Source organism: Mustela lutreola, chromosome 1 (genome assembly GCF_030435805.1).
Source record: "Mustela lutreola isolate mMusLut2 chromosome 1, mMusLut2.pri, whole genome shotgun sequence".
NCBI lineage: Eukaryota > Metazoa > Chordata > Mammalia > Carnivora > Mustelidae > Mustela > Mustela lutreola.
The window spans coordinates 243735008-243759815 of NC_081290.1; the positions used below are offsets into that span (position 1 = coordinate 243735008).

At 40.6% G+C, this 24808-nt stretch overlaps 1 protein-coding gene and 1 pseudogene across 2 annotated transcripts in view; both read left to right on the forward strand.

The window, feature by feature from the left end:
• The first annotated feature begins 838 nt into the window (after window positions 1-838).
• The window catches only part of FAR1 (fatty acyl-CoA reductase 1), a 91952-nt gene continuing 67982 nt past the window's right edge, over window positions 839-24808 (forward strand). The window contains exon 1 of one of the 2 annotated variants that reach the window (XM_059136752.1): window positions 839-967. The gene's annotated coding sequence lies outside the window, so the exon portion shown is untranslated. The remainder of the gene's footprint in view (window positions 968-24808) is intronic. The other variant, XM_059136729.1, reaches the window with a different exon arrangement.
• On the forward strand, window positions 852-9722 carry LOC131809563 (small integral membrane protein 14-like; annotated as a pseudogene).

Below are 24808 nucleotides of genomic sequence, written 5' to 3' on the forward strand. Positions count from 1 at the left end.
ACTCAATTGGTCACCTGCAACACCTTGGAGTTTCCTGTGGATGTTATAATCTCATTGGCCACCTGTGTCTGGCCAGGCCTGGCCGCACGGCGTTTGCTCTTAAAAGCTAGTCTGTGGAAAAGGGGCCGCTTTCTCTTGTAAGAGGTGCGGCTTCTAAGGTTCGGTTAGATTCTTGATGCTTGGCGCGAAATAAAGCTTTGATTGACCTTCGCTTTGTATCAGTCTCGCTCCTTTAATCACGGACCCATTATAGGGGCATAACATATGGGGGCTCTGTCCGGGATTAAATGACGAGAACTGAGCCAGCATCTGAATTTCTGGGAAAAGCCTCAAGGTAAGATCTCCAGGTGCTCTGTGAGATCGGTTGGTCTGTCTGGGTGGAGCTCCAGGTATAGCCCACCGGGGTGAAGCCGAACGCGGCCATGCTCCCCAGGGCTGGAGAGGATGCGGGGATGCCCCTTCCCTCCACTGGTAGATGGCCAGGGGGTTCGAGTCCCCTGGACGGCCAGAAGATCAAAAAGTCCCCACCGGTGGCAGGTTCTGGGTAAGATCTGCTGGGCCTGCGGTTCTCTTTGTCTTGTCTTTTTGTTGTCTGCTGTGCTGTTTGTTGTGTTAGAAGGAATGGGGCAAACAGAGTAAGGGAACTCTTTCAAATGGCTATAACTGGAGCCAACTGGGGTTAGTCTAACTCGAGACAGAGACTTTAAAGAATGTTCCCAAGCAGCTGCTGAAACAACTTTGTTTCAGGGACATTCCTTGCCCTCTCTGGCCCGACGGAGACTGCCTAGCCCCTCCCCCTTGCTGGCGGGAAAGCATTTTGTGTGCTCCTCTCGGAGCTGATAAGCCCTAGTCTGTGAACCCTTTCTCTGCCTTCTGGTGGTACTTTGTTCTGTTCTTCACTGTCGGGGAAACAAGAGCGCCCCTGGACCTAACACCCCCACTCCGGATCTTCCCACCCGGGTCTCAGGTAAACGATCGAAGTGGAGTGGGCCCAGGTGGAATGTAAATCGGGATTTGAACTAAGTTAAGTTTGTTGAGTTAATTAGGATAAACATGTCTTTTGAGTTAACAGTAGTAAATGTGAAACTTCAGAGTTTTTACTTAAGGTCAAAAAATCTGTGTTAAAATCTGTGTTGAAATCTTATAGCAAAAAGATGACTAAACTGATGGTTGTCTGTCTCAGAGTTTCAATGGGTAATTATTAAAGTAGCTTTCAAAGTCTTTGCTAACCTGAAACTTCAACCAAATGTTATAAAATGCTAGAGCGCCGGTTGCTGGAACTAGGTTTGTGCTTTTGAAATCTGTTGGTAAGCATGTTTTGTTCTTTAACTAATTGATAAATTTGCCATTTAAAGAATTCTGTTGTAACAGTTAACAATTGGTTTATATTTAATCTTCAGTAGAGGTTAAGGTATTTCTAAGAGTACAAAATTCTGCTAAGTGTAATTAAGACTGATAAGGGAAACAACTGTAGAAAAGTAGGAAATAGGTAAAAAAGAGAGAAAAATACCAGATGCCTGAACCTATTTGAGTAAGAAAGGAAAACAGGCCTGGGGCCACCGTTTGACCTAGATCCATTCCTACAGAATGGATGGGGAGACCTGGTGGGGGGAGGTATCCAACCTGTTTCAATCTAAAGAGTGCCTGACTGTGTAAATGTGTGTGGCTCCACCACTTCGGCTACGGAGTCTGAGTGGGCTGCACCCTGAGTCTCGCGGGGCGTCATACGGCATAACGGTCATCTACTCCACGGAGTAGCCTGGTCCGGGGTTTCCACAGACAGACCTTAGCTAAGACGCTCCTAAGTTCCCGAGAGGGATGCGAGCAGGACAGCATCTGAAAAATCCCCCTCCCTTTGTCTGCAGCAACATTCATAATGGAAGAGAAACCCAGAAAACTCATATCTTAAGGATGCGCACTTAAAAAAAAAAAAAAAAAGGAAAGACACTGGCATAGAAAAGCTGGTTTTCTCTCTGCTTAAAAAGGCAAAGTTTTCTTCAGTTAATTGAAACGTAAATGGTTTTCCCTTTGCCTGCCCAGAGTTGTAAATGAGATCTCTTTGGCTCAGAAGGCTTCCTTGATATGCTAAGTTATTGTTAAACCTTGGGTTGCTTTTGGGTAAATGCTGTAATTATTCTAAAGGTTCTATACATTTCCTAAAATTTTAATGTTTTGATAAGGGTCATCACTTGATATTTAACTATATCTGTTCTGAGTTTTTTAATTTGTAATTGTTTTAGTTCTCTTGTAAGATGAGTTCCGCCTTAAAGGAAATTCATACTTGAAGACTCTCGGGACAAACACAGGTCTTTGATATGTTAAAATCCTGGGAACCGAAAGGGTTAAAGATTTACTGAAGTAAGGGCTACATTCAGACTAAACCAGAATTAGTAACATGAACTAGATAAACTGAAAGGTGGTAATGTTGTGTCTCTTCATGTTTTAGAAACCTTACTAGTTCTGTAATGTTTGCTCCTCTAGACCAGGAAAACTTTTTCTTTTTTTTTTTTTTTAAAGATTTTATTTATTTATTTGACAGAGATCACAAGTAGGCAGAGAGGCAAGCAGAAAGAGAGAGAGGAGGAAGCAGGCTCCCAGCAGGGAGCCTGATGCGGGACTCGATCCCAGGACCCTGAGATCACGACCTGGACCTGAGCCGAAGGCAGCGGCTTAACCCACTGAGCCACCCAGGCGCCCAGGAAAACTTTTTCTTAAGTTACCTGTAACTTAAAGAGATGTAAACGTGTTCATTTGTAAATGAATCAAGGCATTCAACTTTTCTCTATCTGAACCCTCTGAAAACAAAAGGGCTCAATAAGTTCCTCCTTGGCAGTCAGTCATTTGCATAAGTTCAGTAAGAATCTGTTCTAGTAACAGGACAGCTTTGGACATTGGTTATTTTACCAAGGCTTTGACTGGAACGTCATATTTGAAAAGACTCAGATATGGCCAGCTTAAAGGAACTAAGGTTAACTTTGTAAAACCTGGAGCTGTAAAGCCCTTTGGAACTGTTGGCCTGATACCTTCCTTAGAGAGTTCCCAGCAGCCTCACCAGGTGAGTAAATGTCACTCCCTGGTAGGAGCAGGGCCCTCAAGATACCTTGGGTACCTCAGGTGTTTGCTCAAGTTGACAGGTATTGCAGGCATGTCTGATGGCAAGTACGTCATGGCTTGGCTTCTGGCCCGGAGAGGCTACTAAAAGTTCAACCTAGAGATTCTTCATAAAAAGTTCCAGCAAAGCAGATTCTGAAAGATCTATGTGATTACTTGTTCTTGCTGAGCTTATGTAAACAATTAGGCCAAGTTTGTTAAAACTGGACTTGTTTTTCAAACGAGTTAGTCCTGATTTGGCTATCTCTGGAAATGGTTATTTTAGAAAGAAAAATTATATTTTAATAACATGGCTTTATGGGTGTTAAGTTCTAGATTAGATTGTTAATAAATGTTTGCTTACCCGAGCTAGACAACTTAAGGTAAACTTCAGAGAAGTTGGATGATATTCGTGTAGGCGATCTTGCCTTTGCCAGTTAGTCAGCCCCAGCTATAAGGGAGAAACTTCAGAAAATTGAGGAATTTGAAAAGAAGAATCTGACTTGAGTTAGTGGGAATAGTAGAAATAGCTGCTGAGGACTATGGGTCTTGCTTGCAGGGGATGAGAGCTCTCTTACAGATTCTGCAGGTAAAAGGTATTGGGTGTCAGCAATGAAAACACAGCTTTGTAAGAGCCACACCACTTACTTAGGCTTTGGTCTCCATGAGGGAGTTTCTTGGGACGTTGGGCTGTGGATACCGTGGTTGGTGGAGATGGCGCGACCTCTATGAACTGACTAAGGGAGGACTCACTATGGTAGATGGACTAAATTAGACTATAAAGTAGATGGGACTAAGACTAGAAGAAAATTAGTGGGGCACCTGGGTGGCTCGGTGGGTTAAAGCCTCTGCCTTCGGCTCAGGTCATGATCTCAGGGTCCTTGGATCGAGTCCCGCATCGGGCTCTCTGCTCTGCGGGGAGCCTGCTTCCTCCTCTCTCTCTCTGCCTGCCTCTCTGCCTGCTTGTGATCTGTCTCTGTCAAATAAATAAATAAAATATTTTAAAAAAAAAAGAAAATTAGTAAGCCAAATACATCAGGGCATGCATTTGGGGACACGCAAGTTTAAAGAGTTTATGGGCAAGCAGTTATAGGTTTCTAAATTAGGGCATATGGCTCAAGATCATGGTTGATAGATGTGTTCAATGTCAGGCGGTAAATGCGGAAAGAACTAGAATGGGAAGAGGGAAAAGAGAAAGAGGTTGCTATAGCAGAAATGACTGCTCAGTCTGTACTCCAGTCACTTGCAGGCATTACACTCTGTCTCAAAAGAGCCCATACAGGGATCTGGACTGCCCACACTGGGACAGAATCGGAGGTGGAGCCACATCCTCACCAACGCAGGGACTTAGTTTGGATGCGCTGCTGCCAAGCGGGAGGCTTGGAGCCTCGCTGGAAGGGACCGCTGGAAGGGACCGTTTACTGTCATCCTGACCACACCCCCATGCAATAAAAGTAGATGACGTCAGGACCTGGATTCATGTGGGTCACGTCAAACGAGAACACTGCCCAGAGGTGGATGCCGCTGCCAATGGACCCTGCCAATCATGGACTAAAACTAAGACTCAGAAAAACCAATGAGTTCATTAAATTCATTGTTGGCCCTGTTGTTAAGATATAGGCGGGAGGTATAAGCAATTATGAATAAAAAAGGGGGGCTTAACCTACTGTTTCTGATAAAAGGAGGAGGGGGGCTCTGCATAACCTTAGTAGAGAAATACTGCTTTTGGGTAAATCACACTGGAGTCATTAAAACAGTCAAGCAGCTCTTAAAAGGAGGGTATAGAACTAGCTAAAAAGTTTTGATTTGACTAGTCTCCAAAGAAAAGGGGGGAATGTAAGGACCTATTTAGAAACTGTTCTTGTTCCCCTTCCCCCAGAGGATTTACTTGGAGACAAGTCCTGGAAACCAGCTTCAGGTAACAAAGCCCAGATACAAAGGTAGGTCAGGACAAGTGGAGACATCAGTGGGGTGGCGGGGGGGGGGGGGGGGGATGCATACTGTCTCCCTGGTAACCAAGGAGTATGGGCCCCGCCCTTTGGGAGCCTTTTTGGTGCCAATCCCGATCAAGGTGTAATAGGCTGGTTCAGATGTCTACTAGGGTGAATTGTAACTCAATTGGTCACCTAGCATCACTGTGGAGTTTCCTGTGTGTGTTAACAATCTCATTGGCCACCTGTGCGTGGCCAGGCCTGACCGCATGGCCTTTGCTCTTAAAACCTAGTCTGTGAAACAGAGACGGGTCGCTCTCTTGTAAGAGGTGCAGCCCCGAACGTTTGGTTAGATTCTTGATGCTTGGGGCGAAATAAAGCTTTGTTTGACCTTTGCTTTGTATCAGTCTCTCTCCTTTAATCACGGACCCATTATTGGGGCATAACACACACAAAAGTTCAGACATTGTCACCAGGAACCCATTAAGCTCTACTACCTATTATTTGGCACATAAGTAGCATTTCAATTATTTGTTGAATGAGCAGAAGGAAATGCCATTCTATAGCCATGAACAAACACAACTGGGTGCCTCTCATGATCCCTATTTTCTTTGCTTCCCTGACGTATTAGGTCTCATCAGTTCTGAGATGGCCCTGTCCACCTTTTGCGACCCTGCTCTACTTGAAATTCCTACTACCATTGCTCAGATTATCACCACCAAAATCTATTTTTCATTTCCTATGTTCCCTATTTCAAGTGGTTTTCCTACTTTGGGCCAACTTCCATGTGGCCATGAGAGTTCTCTTTCTACGCTCAAATAAAATCCTATCAGTCGTCTTCATCAAAAATTTCAATAGTGGGGGCAACAGGGTCCTGGGATCAAGCCCTGCATCAGGCTCCCTGCTCTTCAGGGAACCTGCTTCTACCTTCCTTCTGCCTGCCACTCCTCCTGCCTGTGTGTTCTGTGTGTGTGTCAAATAAGTAAAATATTTTTAAGAAATTTCAGTAGTGTATGGCATGCAAGGCTTTTCATAATCTTTCTTTAATCTATCTTCCGACTGCATCTCCTACTACTTCTCATCAAGCACTCCTACCCTCAATCCCACACTTGAGAAAAGTCAAGCTGTTTATCATATTTCAACTTGTTGGTTACTCTGACCTGTTTATGCGACATTCTGCATGCTCATCTTCTTCCTGGAAAACACTCATCTGGCAGTAATCCTTACTCACCCTTTGGAATTCAAGCCAAATGTTACCTCCTCTGTAAAGCTGCCTTTGAATCCCTAAGCCAGGTTCTCCTCTGTGCTCTCATAGAATATTTTGTTGACTCTTCTCATAGCATTTATATTTTATCGTGTTTATCTTTTTTGTCATCTTGACCAACGCTGTTCAGTTAAAACCTAACACAAACCACATGTAATTTTAACTTTTCTAGTAGCCACATTAAAAAGCGTAAAAATAGTGATGCCTGGGCAGCTCAGTTGGTTAAGTGTCTGCCTTTGGCTTAGGTCATGATCCCAGGGTCCTGGGATGGAATCCTGTGTTGGGCTCCTTGCTCAGCAGGGAGCCTGCTTTGCTCTCTGCCTGCCGGTCCCCCTGCTTGTGCACACTCTCTGACAAATAAATGAATAAAATCTTTAAAACGTAAAGTGTGAACAAAAAAAATGACCAGAGAAGACACTTTGCATATTTTTATTATACCCAGTATATCCCAGATACTTTCATTTCAACATGTAACTGATATAAAATTTATTGAGATGTTTTAGCTTATTTTTTGGTACTAAATCTTCAAAATCCTGTATGTTTTTTTAACTTAACAGCATATTGCAATCCAGACTGGCCACATTTGAAATGCTCCATAGCCATATATATCTAGTGGCTCCCAGATGGGACAGCTAGTGTGAACTTCAAAAAGGATCTGATCTTGTTCATTTTTTTCACTCCAAGGTGCTTGATTTGTAAGAAATGCCTAATAAATACTTGTTAAAGGAATGAATGAATAGATGGACAATGGTAAAAATAGCTAAGGTCGACTGCTTACCATGTGAAAAGGCACCGCCATAAGCAATGTACATCACTCTCATCAGCAAATGTTTGGTTGGCGTTTGGTTGGCATTTGATGGCTATTTTACAGCCATTAAATAATTACAGTCTTGCGAAGGCACTTAACTTCTTAGTCTCAATTTACCTATTTGTGAAAGGACAGAGTATGGGCAAAGTGACTCAGGAGACCAGATAGGATATAAACATGTAGGGAATGGGTAAGAAGTTGTAAAGAACAATGCTGCACCATAGAAGGGCAAATGATTTGGAGTTAGACACACTGGGTTAGAATTCCCAGCTCCACTGCCCTTAATCTTTTCCTTACCTGTAAAATGGAGACAGTAACACCCACCTTGTTTTTTTTTTTTTTTTAATTTTTTTTTAAAGATTTTATTTATTTACTTGAGAGAGAGACCGTGAGAGAGAGCATGAACGAGGAGAAGGTCAGAGAGAGAAGCAGACTCCCCATGGAGCTGGGAGTCCGATGCGGGACTCGATCCCGGGACTCCAGGATCATGACCTGAGCCGAAGGCAGTCGTCCAACCAACTGAGCCACCCAGGCGTCCCTAACACCCACCTTGTTAACGAGGTTTGCAAATAGCATCTTCAAAATGTTGGACTAGAAGATAGGCATCATTATTGGTTCTAGGAGGTCTTTGACACTTTATTCCCCCCCATCCCCCCCGCCTTTTTTTTTTTTTAAGAGACTGAGCAGTTTTGGCCGGCGGGCCGCTGGGGTCTTGAGTCGCTGCATCTGTTGTGCCTCCGTCCGCGGGAGCCAGTGGCAGATCCGGGTCTCGTGGCTTAGAGCGACCGGGTCAGTGGAATCAAAACCGAGGATGGGAGGAAGCCAGCGGCCAGGAGCCACTGCGGCCGTGCGCCCGAAGCGCCAGAAGCGCCAGACGGTCTTTCTTCCGAGCCTTGCTCCCGGCCCCCATCCTCTCCGCCTGGTCTGTTGTCTGGACGGCTTCAAACAGTCCAGTTAAATCAAGCTGGGCAATCATGGCAGAAGGAGGATTCGATCCCTGGGAATGTGTTTCCTCTCATGAACATGCAGTGAGAAGGCTGATCAATCTGTTGAGACAGTCCCAGTCCTACTGCACAGACACAGAATGTCTTCAGGAATTACCAGGCCTCTCTGGTGATAATGGTATCAGTATCATCTTGATCTTCATGGCCTGGATGATTATTGCAGTGATCTCGGGTTCCTACTGAGACCTACTCACCTAAGAGGATCCAACCTAACTGGCAAGCCAACCAGTCCTCATAATGGACAAGATCCACCAGCCCCTCCTGTGGACTAACTTTGTGATATGGGAAGTGAAAATAGTTAACACCTTGCACGACCAGAGCACTCTTAACCCCATTAGACTGTTTCTCCTTTTGAATCTGCAATCTGGGATGGTATTGTTTTCATGAGCTTCTGGAAATTTCACTCGCGAGCTTATTTTTGCTTCCTGTGTTATCATCATTCCTTTTTACAGTATATTTGAGTAAATGATTATATTGAAAAAGTTACATGGGCTTTTTTGGTTGTCCTAAGCTTAAACATTCCACTCATTCTATTTGTAACTGTGATCAGAATTTTTTTGTGATGATTTCTGGCCTGATGGAAGGTAATTTGAGATCCTGCCTTTAAGTATTTTTTAAAGTTTTGATAGGTTTTTAAAATGGCCTTTTTCCCCCGTAAGGTATTTATAAAGTTACCTGGTGTTCTCCAAGATTGTATGAAAAAGAATTAGAACCACACTGTATTTACATTTACCTTAATAGTTTATTTGTGGGTGGCAGTTTTTTCTAGTTCTTGGGACTGTGGCAGCCTTTGGAATATTTTCCAGATCTGTGCCCTCCACTGCAACTGGCTTATGTGGCTAGAAAAAGAGGGGAGAAGAAATGAAATTGTTGTTTACTAAGTTTTTCATTCCTACAAAAATGTCTATCTAATATTATGAGAACTTTAAATAAGCATTATTTAATATGGTGGGTGATTTACAGTCCATTATAGCCTTATAAGACTCATGAAAGGAGGAAAAAGATTAACGCTTTCTGCCTTTGCCAGGTCTATTCTATACAGTAATAATTAAAGCTATAATTTATTTGTTAAATGGGTGCCTCTCAGGAACCTTTCCGGTTCTAACACTTCCCTGTTAATGGAACTCTCTTAAAGCTGTATTGGGGGCCTATTTGGTTACCGACATTTGAATGTTGTTTACTTATTTAGCCTATTTTTTTCTGTGAAGAAAAAATTGAGTCTTTTGTTTGCCATCTGACTTCAGAAATACTTGATGGTTTACTCCAAGGGAAAAAGAGGAAAATGAAAAATCAATCAAAGATCTTTTTCTCATCCCTTATTTCATTCTTTTTTAGTGATAAGATGGATTGGGGTGGGGAGGAACATTATTATTATAAGTAGAATTTTGAAATGTATGAAAAGTAAAAGCTTGCATTGTTTTGCTCAGTTTGAAAGAAAAAAAAGAATACAAATGGCACAAAAACAAGTCTGCATGACCTATGTGGTTATGGAATTTTTTTCTTAGCAAGTGATTACAGATGGCTTATGGGGGTTAGAAGATATTTTGCTATCGATGTAAGGACTGTATCGATCTGAGAAATTACTTGTATGAATTAATAAACTTCTATATTATTGTACTGTTTAATAGAGTCTCTGATACAATTGTGTGACGCTCCTAGGGTATTTTTCCCCCCTTTATTATGATTACATTTTAGGCCATAAACTTTTTTTTTTTTTTTAATTTATTTGACAGAGATCACAAGTAGGCAGAGAGGCAGGCAGAGAGAGAGGAAGGAAAGCAGGATGCGGGACTCGATTCCAGGACCCTGGGATCATGACCTGAGCCGAAAACAGAGGCTTTAACCCACTAAGCCACCTGGGCGCCCCTAGGCCATAAACTTTTTAAGGGCTTCATTTCATTGTATAATCCAATATTGACTGCTTGCATTCCTTCTGTGGATCTTAGCTTTGAGCTCAACTTCTTGACATAGTTTCATCTACTCTTAATTACTTGTGCTAATTGAGGGGCATCATAACAGGTTAAGTCAAATCTTGCATAAGTGAGCACCATAGATTTCAATCTTCCTCTTGCTGTGGCCTACTGGAAGCATTCCCAGCTTTACAGCTGTTAAAGTATTCATTGTAGAAAGGGCAGGGGTGGCATAGAATGGAGTTAAATCTCTATAAACATTCCTTTTTCTGCCCTTGGCCCCTGGACTTTGAAGGCTTGCACATACATCCTAGCAGTCTGTTCTCTAAGCTGCTGGAAAGCCAACCTCTGGCAGAGATGCTGATGCATTCACTCAATCTGTGGCTCACAAATAATTGAGAATTGGCTTTGGTTGAAGCCAGTTGGCCTTGATGTGGAAATAGAATGTCCAGTGTTAGTTAGCTAGAGACCTACAAATCTAGATTCTTATTCCTGGTTCTTCATTTCTGTCCCATACATTTAACTTGACAGTACATCTAGTATATTACACTTTTCTATATGGACCGTCTATTTAATTAGCAACAAAAGTTCTTAGAGAAATACTTAAGGTTTTGTTGTTGTTGTTGTTTTTTCTTGTAAAATTTCTCTGCATTCCTGAGAAGGGCCACATACCCTGCTTATACTTATAAAGTATTCCTGTTAACCTAACTAGCAATTTACATTACGCTATTTAATCTTTTTTTTTTTTTTTAAAGATTTTATTTATTTATTTGTCAGAGAGAGCGAGCGAGCACAGGCAGAGTCAGAGGGAGAAGCAGGCTCCTTGCGGAGCAAGGAGCCTGATGTGGGATTTGATCCCAGGACGCCGGGACCATGACCTGAGCAGCTGCTTAACCAACAGAGCCACCCAGGCATCCCTACTCTATTTAATCTTGAAGTTTCTACATGTGGCCTTTATATTGAGTACAATCTTACTCATTACTTGGCTTACAAACATTCACTGGAACGGTGGCTTCATTCATTTTTAAATAATCCAGAAAAAGGAAAGATAGAGGTTCATATTTTAATCACTTTTGGCTCTTAAATATTCCACAAATAACATTAAGTTTATTTTATTTTAGAGTCATGTAATGTCCCTTAAGCAAAATAATGTTTTCTTGCTTTCCCTATGGAAAATGTTAATATTGGAACTGTGTATAGTAAAAGATTTTGTCATGTATCCATCCAAGCACTATCCCTTGACCAGCAAGTCACATTTTAAATAAACTTGCAGAGATTTTCTAAGGTAACTATTAGGTTCAGTTATTCCATGGTTACTTTTAGTGTCACTGTGGTATGTGATGTGATAGTGTTTGTAGAATGACTGAATTCTTTTATTTTTCAAGGAACCTTGGAAGTGTATCACTCTGAATTAAAGCCTCTCACTCTAAATAAACCTGCTAAAATTTGACCGGCTCATCAGCTTAAGACCCAAAACAGCAACGTGAAGGAGAAACGAAGAGTTTACACATAAATTTTTGTTGTTGCAATAGTAGAGTTAGTCTTAACATAATATTTCTAAATAAAAAAGCATATGTATTTGTTACCATGTCTGATGATTACTTCGTTAAAGCAAAAGTGGTCATGTGATGTACTAAACATGAACTACTGTTTTTCAATGTTTAAATCATGCCAAAGAAATCATGTCTGTGCCATCCAGGGTTTAATGTAATCTTTTACTGAGTACTTGGACTGGGATAAAGGGCTTGTACTATACACTTTTTAATTAACAAATAAATTGAAAACAGTAAAAAAAAAAAAAGGCTTAACAATTTTAAAGATTGTACTTAATCATTTTAGAAAGAGAGAGAACTTGTGTGCAAGTGGGGGTGGGGAGGATTAGAGGGGAAGGGAGAGGGAGGGGGAAAATCTCCAGCAGACCCCACACTGAGCACATAGTCCAATGCAGGACTCGATCTCACTACCCTGAGGTCATAACCTCAGCCAAAACCAACAGGCGCTTAATGGACTGAGCCACCCAGGTGTCCCAAGTTTTAACAATTTTAAAGGTAAGCATTTAGATAAGGCTTACCATGTGTCAGAAACTGTGCTAAGTGCTTTAAAGTATTAACGCATTCAGCTTCATAACACCCCCAATGAGACAGATGCTATTATTGTCATTTCCACTTTACCCCTGGGAAACTGAGGCACAGAGGGGCAATCATTTACCCAAGGTCACTTAATAAGTGGTGACACTAGGATTCTACACCTAGAAGTTCAGTTCTGGTTTCAGGACTCTTAATCACTATGGTTTCTTATTCTCAAGCCCACCATTGCCTAATTCATGAGAGACACACACACACACACACACATACACATACACCCCTGCAATTGTCTGCTCTAACAAAGTGGTTTTGTTCATAGAGAAACTAATCTGTGCACTCTGCTCTGGAGAATAAGAGATTAGAGACTATGTCAAATGTAAGTCTTATTTTCTTAAGAGGCACACCTTTGTATTTATTGACAAATTTTTACACATAGGTGTGGTTTGCTGCATGAGGTTCTTCCCAGCTTGGAGCTTTTGTTTGCAAGTATTTCTGGGAATAGGCCCCTCCCTAGAAGCTCAAAGATGTACAAGTACTGATCTTAGAGACTTTATGCAGAGTTCTCAAAAAACACCACCCACAAAGCAGGAAATAGGTGAGTCAGAGTCTATAGCTTTCCCCTTGGACACACAGTGATGTTTGAACACAGATGATGATCTAGTGATCCCCATTTCTAGGCAGCTGTAGCAGCTCTGCTCTGGTGTACGTACAAAGGGAAGTAAATCTCCAAAAATGAAAGAAAAAGGTTAAAAGAGAGAGGGGGTAGAAAAAGTAAAGAGTAGTCTTCAGGTCTCAGAGTTCTATTGATTTACTACTGCCCCAAAATAAGGTCTAAACATTGACAATGCCACTGACCAAAAAAAGGGCAAAATGACCACCTAATCAGATGAGAGGAAAGAAACTGGCCAGCAAGATGGTTTCTTTTCTTTTTTTTCCCCCACAATGATGCTTAGAAAACAGACAAGATGATATTTAAAGAAATATTACAAATACTGTTTCTCTTCTTCCCAACACTTGTGAGCCAGGACCCTTTTAATCAATAGGGGAGATAGTGAGAATGTAGGGGAGGCAAAATATTACCTCTACTTTCTTAGGGTTTTTGAGCCAGGCCTGAGAATCAAACTGCTATAAAACAGATTAATAGGAGAAAAGTATACAAACCTTTCAGTTTTTTGTTTTTTTTTTAAAGATTTTATTTATTTATTTGACAGAGAGAAATCACAAGTAGTCGGAGAGGCAGGCAGAGAGAGAGAGGGAAGCAGGCTCCCTGCTGAGCAGAGAGCCCGATGTGGGACTCGATCCCAGGACCCTGGGATCATGACCTGAGCCGAAGGCAGCGGCCCAACCCACTGAGCCACCCAGGCGCCCTACCTTTCAGTTTTATATGACATGGGAGCTCTCACAACAAAAGAAAGATCCAAAGAAATGGTAAACCTACCAGCTTTTACATTAGGTTGGACAAAAAGGCAATTGTCGAAAAGTAAATGAGCTATATGGGGAAGCTACAGGAAGATAAGTATTATTTTAACATGGTCTATTTATACAGGATTCTCTTGGCTTTCATTCCCCATTGAAGAATGTTCTTTTCCCCCTGATACAGGGAGGGCATCATTCACAAGGGAGTGTTCATTGCCTGTTTTCAGGAAGAACAGGGAGATTAGAATGCCCTTCTATGCATCTGCTGTTTAAGTGCCTCTTGCTCAAAATAGAACTTATGTCAAAGTGGCGTATTATACATCCTTTCATTCTTCCTCTTCGAAGATTCCCCCAAAAGATCCATGGTCCAGAATCTGAGTTGGCAGATTATTCTGTTTCTCAGTGATTTACTCTCTTAGTCTTGAGAACAGGTCCATTCATTTAAATAGCTCTGTCTCAGCTCAGGATATGGTGATGGAGGTGAGGGTAGTTCTAAGTTAGGCCACCAAATGATATGAGCAATGAGGCATTTACTGACGAGTACTTTTTATAGAGGTTAAAGAGAAATGAATATTAATAGTTGGAAACTTGATTTCTGAGTTCAGAGGATAGCCAGTTGAGAAGAGGTCTAGATTTTTCAAAAAGATTTCTTTATTTTTAGAGGGAGAGAGAGAGCACACATGTGCATGTGCCTGAATAGGGGGGTGGGGAAGAAGGAGAGGGAAACAAATCCTCAAGCCGACTCCACGCTGAGCACAGGGCACACACGGGGCTTGATTCCAGAACCATGAGGTCATGACCTCAGTCAAAACCAAGAGTGTGATACTTAAGAGACTGACCCACCCAGGCGCCCCACGATTTCTAGATTTAAGAAGAAGCTTCATCATGTGGTAGAGTAAGGATGGAAGTTGTAATCTGACAAATTTCCTTGTTTGTAGTTTGAAGGTCTCTCATTGCACCGGGTGTTCCAAGTGAATTTTCTGAGTGGCCTACACAAGCAGCCATGAAGTTCATTTATCTCTGATCCGTTGTGGTGATTTTCTGGTTTATCTCAGGTCGTCCAATCATCACATATAGGACCTCAGGAAAATGAGAGTTTTGATTCTTTGTGAGTGAAGGTTGGGAGGAAAATAGGAGATGTTAGTTTGGAGAGTTGTGGCCATATACTGGAGGAAACTAGAAGAATTCAGGATCTAGACTAGTTTCTAGGTAGATAACAAAACCTCAAAGACAATGAAAAGGGCTGGAATCTTAATTATAAACCCCTGTTACAGGTTTTCACTGAAATGCAATTTTCTCTCCCCATATTTCTTAAATATAATTATAGTAAGACTATTTAAAAAAACATATCTTATTTACTTATTTGAGAAAGAGAGAAACAGAGAGATAGCAAGGGACGGTACAAGCTGGGAGCAAAGGGAGAAGCAGGCTCCTGCTGAGCGAGGAGCCAGACATGGGGCTCCATCCCAGAACCCTGGGATCATGACCTGAGCCAAAGGCAGATGCTTAACCAACTGAGCCACCCAGGTGCCCTTACAGTAAGACTATTTTGTTTGTAAAATAAGTTTAGTCTCATTAAACTTGACCTGATTATTTACATAAGTGAGCAACAATAGAGATGTAACACATGGGCTCTTTGTAAGTCTGTTTTGTTGGAACTTTTAATAAGGAATCCTAGCTTGAACCTTTTTTTTTTTTTAAGATTTTATTTATTTATCTGACAGAAAGATCACAAGTAGGCAGAGGCAGGCAGAGAGAGAGGGGTAAGCAGGCTCCCTGCCAAGCAGAGAGCCTAATGTGGGGCTAGATTCCAGGACCCTGAGATCAAGACCTGAGCCGAAGGCAGAGGCTTAACCCACTGAGCCACCCAGGCACCCCCTAGATTGAACCTTGAAAGCCATTTGAGGCTAAGAAATCAAGCCAAGAATTTGCCATCAAACTTTGCCTGTAGCATCCATATATTTGAGTGAATTCCTCTATTTTCAAGGTCAAGACTTGAGCCTGCTGGGGCGCCTGGATGGCTCAGTGGGTTAAAGCCTCTGCCTTTGGTCATGATCCCAGGGTCTTGGGATCGAGCCCCGCATCGGGCTGTCTGCTCCGCAGAAAAGCCTGCTTCCTCCTCTCTCTCTTTCTGCCTGCCTCTCTGCCTACTTGTGATCTCTGTCTGTCAAATAAATAAATAAATAAAATCTTTAAAAAAAAAAAAAAAAGACTTGAGCCTGCTAAGAAGTAATCTTGCTTAGTCACCTGTAGGGCTGGGAATCCTGTAAGCAAAATTAATTGGACTGGTATTTCAAGAAGTGTTAGAAATATTGGCTCCGTATAGTCAAACTTAGTTCCTTAAATGCATCTGGTCACATTATTTTTTAAAGATTTTATTTATTTACTTATTTATTTGAGAGAGAAAGAAAGAGAGAGAGAAAAGGAGGAGGTGCAGTGGGGGAAAGAATCCCAAGCGGACTCTGCACTGAGTGTGGAGCCCAACTCCAGCTCGATCCCATGACCCCAAGACCATGACCTGAGCAAAAACCCAGAGCTGGATGTCCAAACAACAGAGCCACCCAGGTATCCCTCCGTCTGGTCACATTTAAGTCTATGTACTGCATTGTCAAATATGACATTACAGTCAAAGTCTTGATAATATACCCAATGTTTCCAATTGTAAAGAGAACAGAGTCTTACTGAACCTATGTAAACAACTATATTATCATGAATAAGAATGTTTATTAAGAACTTCCAAATTCGGGGCGGGGTGGGGGGAACTTGGATGGTTCAGGCAGTTAAGCGCCTGCCTTCAGCTCAGGTCATGATCCCCAGGGTCCTGGAATCAAGCGCCGTGTCAGGTTCCCTCCTCAGCAGAGTAGTCTGCATCTCACCCCTCCTCTGCCCCTGTTGTGTGCTTTCTCTCTCTCTTGCTCTCTCTCTCTCTTTCAAATAAATACATAAAATCTTTAAAAAAAAAAGTTTGCAAATTCTGGAGGCATCAGGTAGGAAGAAAAAGATAAATATTTTAATTTTTTAAAAAAGATTTTATTTATTTGAGAAAGAGAGAGAGAGAAGGAGAACATAGAGGTAGAAGCAGATTCACCATTGAGCCCAGGACCCGAGATCACGACCTAAGCTGAAGGCAGCAGACATCCAACTGACTGAGACAGCACCCCGATAAATATTTTAATTTTTGCTTACAAAGTATAGTCTATCAAATCAAGATAATTTATAGATAGCTTAAGAAAAAGAGAAAAAGGGCTTTCTTTCTTTAAAAAGATTTTGTTTATTTATTTACAGAAAACCTGTGCCAGCAGGGGAGGAGCGGGGCGGGTGGGGGGTAGAATCCCAAGCAGACTGACTCCATGCTGAACATGGAGCCTGATGCGGGGCTCGATCCTACAATCCCAACATCATGACCTGAGCTGAAATCAAGAGTTGGATGCTTGACCAACTGAGCCCCCCAAGCACCCCACAAAAAGGGTTTTCTCAAATCTCAAAAATAAAACATTAAAGATCTAACAATGTTTTAAACAAAAAGCCATAAAATTATAACCATCCTTATCAATTCATTCAATCTCATGTACTTGCTTTTTCTTTGCTTGAGCTTGGGTTAGCAGTTTTATGAATCAATCAGTTTTTCCATTAGAATTCTAGGAATTCTTAAAGTTTTTTTCTTTTTTTAAGATTCTATTTATTTATTTGAAAAAGAGAGTGAGCACAGGGTGGGGGGTGGCAGGGCAGAGGGAGGAGAAACAGACTCCCTGCTGAGCACAGAGCCTAATGTGGGGCTCAATCCCAGGACACTGAGATCAAAACTTGAACCAAAGGCAGTCACTCTACCAACCGAGGTATCCAGGTGCCCCCCCCTTTTTTTTGAGAAAGAGAGAGGGAATGTGGCACACCAGAGGGGATGAGAGAAGGAATCTTAAGCAGGCTCCAGGCTTAGCATAGAGCTCAACCTGGACTCTATCTCACAACCCTGAGATCACGACCTGAGCTGAGATCAAAAGTCGGACACAGGGGCGCCTGGGTGGCTCAGTGGGTTGGGGCCTCTGCCTTCGGCTCAGGTCATGATCTCATGGTCCTGGGATTGAGCCCTACATCGGGCTCTCTGCTAAGCAGGAAGTCTGCTTCCCCCTGCCTCTCTGCCTACTTGTGATCTCTCTCTCTCTGTCAAATAAATAAATAAAATCTTAAAAAAAAAAAAAAAAAAAAAGTCGGACACAACTGACTGAGCCACCTAGGTGCCCCAGAATTCTAGAAATTCTTATCTAGCTTAATATTATGATCTGCAGTTATCAGAAACCTGTATTCTAGAGTGCTTGTCAGGGTCTTTTCAACAGATCTCCTTAGAGATGAAGCATATTTGCCTGCAGTTGATGGAAAATGCTCTCAGAGAATAATTAAGAGTAAGAAAATGGTTTATGAGTGACAAAAAAAACCCCTTAAAAATAGCCATGGTTACAGATCTGGTGAGAGGTCACTATTAAAAATATGATACAATTTATAAGAACATTTGGTTATTTTTGTAAAATGAAATGTTTTCAAGTAATAATTGGAATTCTGACTGATTATATAGGTGGTAAGGGCAGTGACAGATTTCTAGGAATTCTGTACAATTTTAAAAATTGGTAACATCTAGTCATACAAATATGACCTAAAGAAAGTTAATTATCACTTTTATTTGACAACGTTTCCCATGTAATTTCACATCTCAAACAAGCTATTAGTGTAATCTTTTTGTAAGGACAGAGAACAAATCTTTAAGATCATTTAGGGACTCTCTGAGAAATTCCAAAGTTAGCTGAAGGTCAAGAGACTCATTTTGAATTTGATTTTGGGAAATTTGTCAAAAATGTCTAAAGGTTTGGATCTCCCCTTGACATGGCACTGAGGTGGCAGCCAGCGCTCTGGGTCTGTGGCCAGTTCTTGAGCTCTGTGCTCGGCCGCCCTACTTCTTCCTGTTACTGCTTTCCAGGGATAAGAAAACTAAGACCTAAGTCAAATCTCCTTTCCAAGATTGCATTCCAAATTTATTTGTTTATTTTTATTTCTTTTTTCTTTTTTTTCTATTGTGTTATGTTAGTCACCATATAGTACACCATTACTTTTTGATGTAGTGTTCCATGATTCATTGTTCACCTATAACACCCAGTGCTCCAAGGAATCCATGCCCTTCTTAATACCCATTACCAGGCTCACCCATCCCTCAACCCCCTTCCCTCTAAAACCCTCAGTTTGTTTCCCGGAGTGCATAGTCTCTCATGGTTGGTCTCCCACTCTGATTTCCTCCCCTTCATTTTTACCTTTCTTAATGTCCTCCATGTATTTCTTTATGTTCCACAAATAAGTGAAACCATATGATAATTGTCTTTCTCTGTTTGACTTGTTTCACTCAGCATCATCTCCTCTAGTCCCACCCATGTTGATATAAAAGTTGGGTATTCATCTTTTCTGATGGCTGAGTAATATTCAATTGTGTATATGGACCACATCTTCTTTATCCAGTCTGCTGAAGGGCATTTTGGCTCTTTCCACATTTTGGCTATTGTGGACATTGGTGCTATGAACACTGGGGTGCATATGGCCCTTCTTTTCACTGTATCTGCATCTGTTTATTTTTAGAGACAAAGTGCAAGTCGGGGAGGGGTGAGGGAGAAGTAGTGGAAGAGAATCTCAAGTAGGCTCCCCGCTGAGTGCAGAGTCCAAGGTGGGACTCAATCTCTCCACACTGAGATCATGACCTGGGCTGAAATCAAGAGTCAGAGGCATAACTGACTGAGCCACCCAGATGCCCTGAAGGAAAGTCTTAGTTACCATTGTTATTTTTATAGACAATATTACAAATTTAGGGCGCCTGGGTGGCTCAGTTGGTTGAGCAACTGCCTTCAGCTCAGGTCACGGTCCTGGAGTCCCGGGATTGAGTCCCGCATCGGGCTCCCAGCTCCATGGGGAGTCTGCTTCTCCCTCTGACCTTCTCGCCTCTCATGTTCTCTTTCACTGTCTCTCTCAAATAAATAAATAAAATCTTTAAAAAAAAATATTACAAATTTATTGGCATATAATGAGGTCATCCAAAACCCTAAGATGCAGGAATAATTGTAAAGTACTAAGGAGTTAATGAAAATTTTGTTATATGTTTAGATTTTGTGATATTTATGTGGCCATCTTTTAAAATTTATAATTTTTTTGTGATTTTTATTCTCATTTTTAATAAATAGTCACTTATTACCTAAAAAAACAAAAAGCCTAAAGGTTTAATATATTTGATTAAGAACTATCCCAGTGACAAAATACTTAGTTATCCATCTAATTAAAGTGACCATTAAAAGGTTTTAAAGGTAAATATAGAAAGTCACATAACTGTAAACAAACAAACAAACAAACAAAAACTCCTCAGCTTCTTTAAGATTGAAGACTCAGTTTTCCTAAGTAATCAAAGATCTAATAAAGACAATGTGAAGCACAGGAAATTACTTTGATAAGACATAGAATCTTTATCTCCTTGGCAGATGATATAAAAGGTAAAGAAAAACCTTTTATAATCTCTTATTAAAAGCAGACCAATAATCTAAGAAATTTTCATTTTAATGGAGAGAAAATTAAACTTATTTTGTATTAGTATATTATTGAGCTCACTTTTTAAAACTCTGATAAATTATCCATTTAATTTTGGCCAGCTTTGACCTTGCAACATAAAATTTCTTTTCCACAAACCTGCAATTTTCTACACCCGTTTGATTTCGTATTATTCCTTTCCTCTTTCTTATTCTGGAACATTTAATCATTTTGCTGAAGGACAAAATTACTTCCTTTTTGCTTAACAAAAACACATCATCGTATACTCTTTATATAATAACACATCCCATTCTTCTTTTATACTTCGTACACAGTTTCTTTTTCTAGACCATTTTTAAGTTATTTTCATACATAGATTGTAAATATTATTATTATTCTAAATATTTTATTTATTTATTTGACAGACAGAGATCACGAGTAGGCAGAGAGGCAGGCAGAGAGAAGGGAAGCAGGCTCCCTACTGAGCAGAGAGCCCCATGCAGGGCTTGATGTGGGACTTGATCCTGGGACCCTGGGATCATGACCTGAGCCTGACCTGAGCCAAAGGCAGAGAGGCTTAACCCATTGAGCCACTCAGGTGTCCCTGTTATTGATTATAAATTTTAACCACTTAGTAATCTCTATTTTCTAGTGAAAATTAGGAAGCAGGCAATTGTGAACTATTATATATGTTAGCATCTTCTACTAGGTTAGTGAATTTCTGACTACATAATTATAAATGTTTATAATTTTTGAAGACTTAGACTTTTTCATAGTACAGTTTCTTCTTCCTCTTTTTTTTTTTTTTTTTTAAAGATTTTATTTATTTATTCGACAGGCAGAGATCACAAGTAGGTAGAGAGGCAGGCAGAGAGAGAGAGAGGAGGAAGCAGGCTCCCCGCCGAGCAGAGATTCGGGGCTCGATCCCAGGACCCTGGGATCATGTCCTGAGCCGAAGGCAGAGGCCCCAACCCACTGAGCCACCCAGGCGCCCCCATAGTACAGTTTCTTAATGTGGTAAAAGATATGCTTACTAACAGAACCAAATATCTTTTTTCTCTCTATAAGAATTGAAAGTCCAAAAGCAGATAAATTTATAGTTAGCAATTAATGTTTTAGTGTATTATCTTATTTAAATATTCAGTGAATATCCATCATTTAATTTAACTTAATATAACTTTAAGGTTTCAAGTTTCCTAAAAGATTTTGGAAACTATTTTTAAGTAGACATAATACTTTGTTTAATGAAACAAAGGTAGCATAATCTTAAGTTACTCTTCTTTAGATAATCACAGGGGGGAAAACATATGGCTCTCTCCAACTTTTATTTTTATATTGCTGTATTTTACATACATGAGGCAATTTATTTTTATTGTACATCTTGTTTTTAAACTGAATTTTATTTAAACTCAGTAATAGTCTTAAGCATCTAGTTGAGATAAACTCATTTAATTAGTAAACCTAAGAAGAAAAAGTTGTATCTCTTCATTATGTTTAATGTTTACAACTCTGAAGACATGATTGTTTTTATTAAACCAACAAACTTTAAGCTAGCTTTAATTTATCAAAGATTGTCCTAGATCTTGTGAACTTGAAAAACATTTAGGTTAACTTCTACACTTCTGAGAGTTTTAGGAATACTTAATTTATGTAAGTGCTTATTTTTTTAAACTGGTTAAATAGAGCTCTTTTGCAAAGTAATTATGGCAATATCATATGAAAGTAGAAAGATAACACATTACAAAATATGTATACCTAGATGTATACAGACATACAAAAAGGGAACTTAGAGTTTTCATTTTAAATCTCATTTATGAGTTAGATATAAATTCAGAAACACAAAATTTACTAACTTATGTAAGAATGATCTTTGCCTTATTATTTTTCATTATAATTTGATCTTCTTACAGGTAACGATAGGACATTTAAGATGAGAACTCTCTAAAAAAATCCTTTTAAATAGGGGTGCCTGGGTGGTTCAGTTGGTTAAGCATCCAACTCTTCATTTCAGCTTAGGTCATGATCTCAGGGTCCTGGGATCAAGCTCTGCAAGTGAGGCTCTGCTGGGCATGGAGCCTCCTTGGGATTCTGTTTCCCTCTCCCTCCAGCCACCCACCCCCACAGCTTGCACATGCAAGCACTCTCTCTCTCTCAAAAAGAAATCCTTTTAATTATAAAGTCCAAATATTCAAAAGTATACCTTCTTTTTAAAATGAAAATGAACATATAATGTTATATTAGTTACATTGATTCAACAATTCTACACATTATGCAGTACTCCCCATGATATATGTAGTTACCATCTGTCATATAATGTTATTACAAAATCCCCTATGCTGAGCAGAGAGCCCGATGCGGGACTCGATCCCAGCATCCCGAGATCATGACCTGAGCTGAAGGCAGCGGCTCAACCCACTGAGCCACCCAGGCGCCCCATAGGAGTTATTTTAACATGGTCTACTTATACAGGATTCTCTTGGTTTTGATTCCCCATTGAAGAATGTTCCTTTTCCCCTGGTACAGGAGGGGCATCTTTCACAAGGGAGTGTTTGTTTCCTGTTTTCAGTAAGATTAAGGGAGATTAGAATACCTTTTTTTTTTTTTTTTTAAGATTTTATTTATTTATTTGACAGGCAGAGAGGCAGGCAGAGGGTTGGGGGGAGCAGGTTCCCCGCCGAGCAGAGAGCTGGATGCGGGGCCCGATCCAAAGACCCTGAGATCACGACCTGAGCCGAAAGCAGAGGCTTTAACCCACTGAGCCACCCAGGCGCCCCTAAAATACCCTTTTTTTGCATCGGCGGTTTTTTAAGTGCTTTTCACTCAAAAATAGTCCTAATGACAAAGTGGCATGTTTGGGGCTGGCGTATCCTGTCGCCCTTCAAGAATCAAAAAGTCAAGAGTAGGATACGGGAATGATTTAGAAGGGCCATGAACATATCAGCTACATTTTTGTTTCACCTAGATTGAAGTTGTTGAATAACTGAGAGTAGGATGATTCACTTCCATGTAAAAACCAAACTTATCTCACAGATTTCTTAAAGACTCAGAACAAACACTTAGCATTGTTTCAACCACCTTTTATAGATGGGGAAATGAAGCTACAAGGACCTGTGTGTACTTGCTCAGACTGGCAATAGAGGAATAGTGGAAATGTTAGAAAACCTGGTAAAATTGTCCCTCCCCCCTTAATAACAGGCTTTAAAAATATGTTTAAAGTAGACGGATTCTGGATGTCATAATGGAGTACAGGCCAAGGTAGAGATGACCAAATGATTTGCAGAGAATAACTGCCCTCACTAGAAAATTTGTCTCTCTTGAGAACAGGGGCCTAAAACTCTTTCCAGGCTATGCAAGTGAGCATCTCTGATGCATTCTAGATGGCTGTGATGGGTTCTCCACCTTAAATAGAAAGGAAGTTGTGTTCAACTTTAGTTTTGTCAACATCAGTATTTTTAATGCGAAAGAGTTACTACTCTTAAATAGTTCACATTCTCCCTTGTCATGAAATCTGTAAAGATAAAGCATGGTAAAAATAATTACTAATTCTAGGAGTCCCATGAGAGATGTATGTAAGATTCCATGCTACTCATTGTGGGGGACACAAAGATGATTAAGGACAAGGTAGAATGACTTGATCTTATTTTGGAGATGGCAAATGTTGGCTTGGTAAAAAGACTATAAGGTTTGCCATCAAACAGATTTAGATTTCTATCCCACTTTTGTCACCTAACAGCTGTGTGAAATATATACTTGTCTCACAGAGCTTCAATTTTCCCATCTATGAAATTCAGATGAATAGATGAATACTTGCACAGCGTTGTTGGGAAGATGAGAGTGAAGAATGTCATCAGAACCATTTAATAATGGGATGCCTGCTTGGCTCAGTTGGTTAAGCATCTGCCTTTGGTTCAGGTCATGATCCCAGGCTCCTGGGATCGAGTACCACATCAGGCTCCTTGCTTGGCAGAAGGCTGTTTCTCCCTCTGCCTGCTGCTCCCCTGCTTATGCCCCCGACCCCATAAATAAATAAATAAAACCGTAAAAAAAAAAAAAACAACAAAAACCTGTTTATTTAGTAAGACATTGGCAGAAAAGCATGTAAGTTAAAAAATGACACGCGCCTTAATATAAACGTTTCCTCAGAGCAGGAAGAAGGAGTGTGTACATAAAAAAATTGATGCTTGACCTTGTTTTTTGTTTTTAAAATAGTTACAAAATTCCATGGGGTTCATAATAGCTATAACAACATTATGTATAGCCTATGTGTTTCTGGTATTTATTCCTATATATGTTTTCTTAGAAATATGTGGTATTTCTCTAAGTTGTCAACTATCTATGAATAGATGCAAATTATTTTTGCTTGGTGGAGTTTACCTTCATTTACAGAACTGTGTTCTATAGCAAGGATCAAAAGCACATGCAGGTATATCATATTTGATTACAATGCAGTTGATATGCAGCCCAATTTTCAGGGCTCTTGCTGCAAGATGTAGAAAGCATTTGAATGAATGCTTTCTTTGGTATTGTAACACTACTACGTATAGGTTTTTTAGACTCTGGGCAAAATCCTTCATTGCCTTTTAAGGAGACTATTATTCACTTTTTGTAGATATAGGAATTCTTTGAATTCACTTAAGAATGATGGTACACTAAGCCTGGGTGGCTCAGTGGATTAAGCCTCTGCCTTGGGCTCAGGTCATGGTCTCAGGGTCCTGCGATTGAGCCCCTGCATTGGGCTCTGCTCAGCAGGGAGCC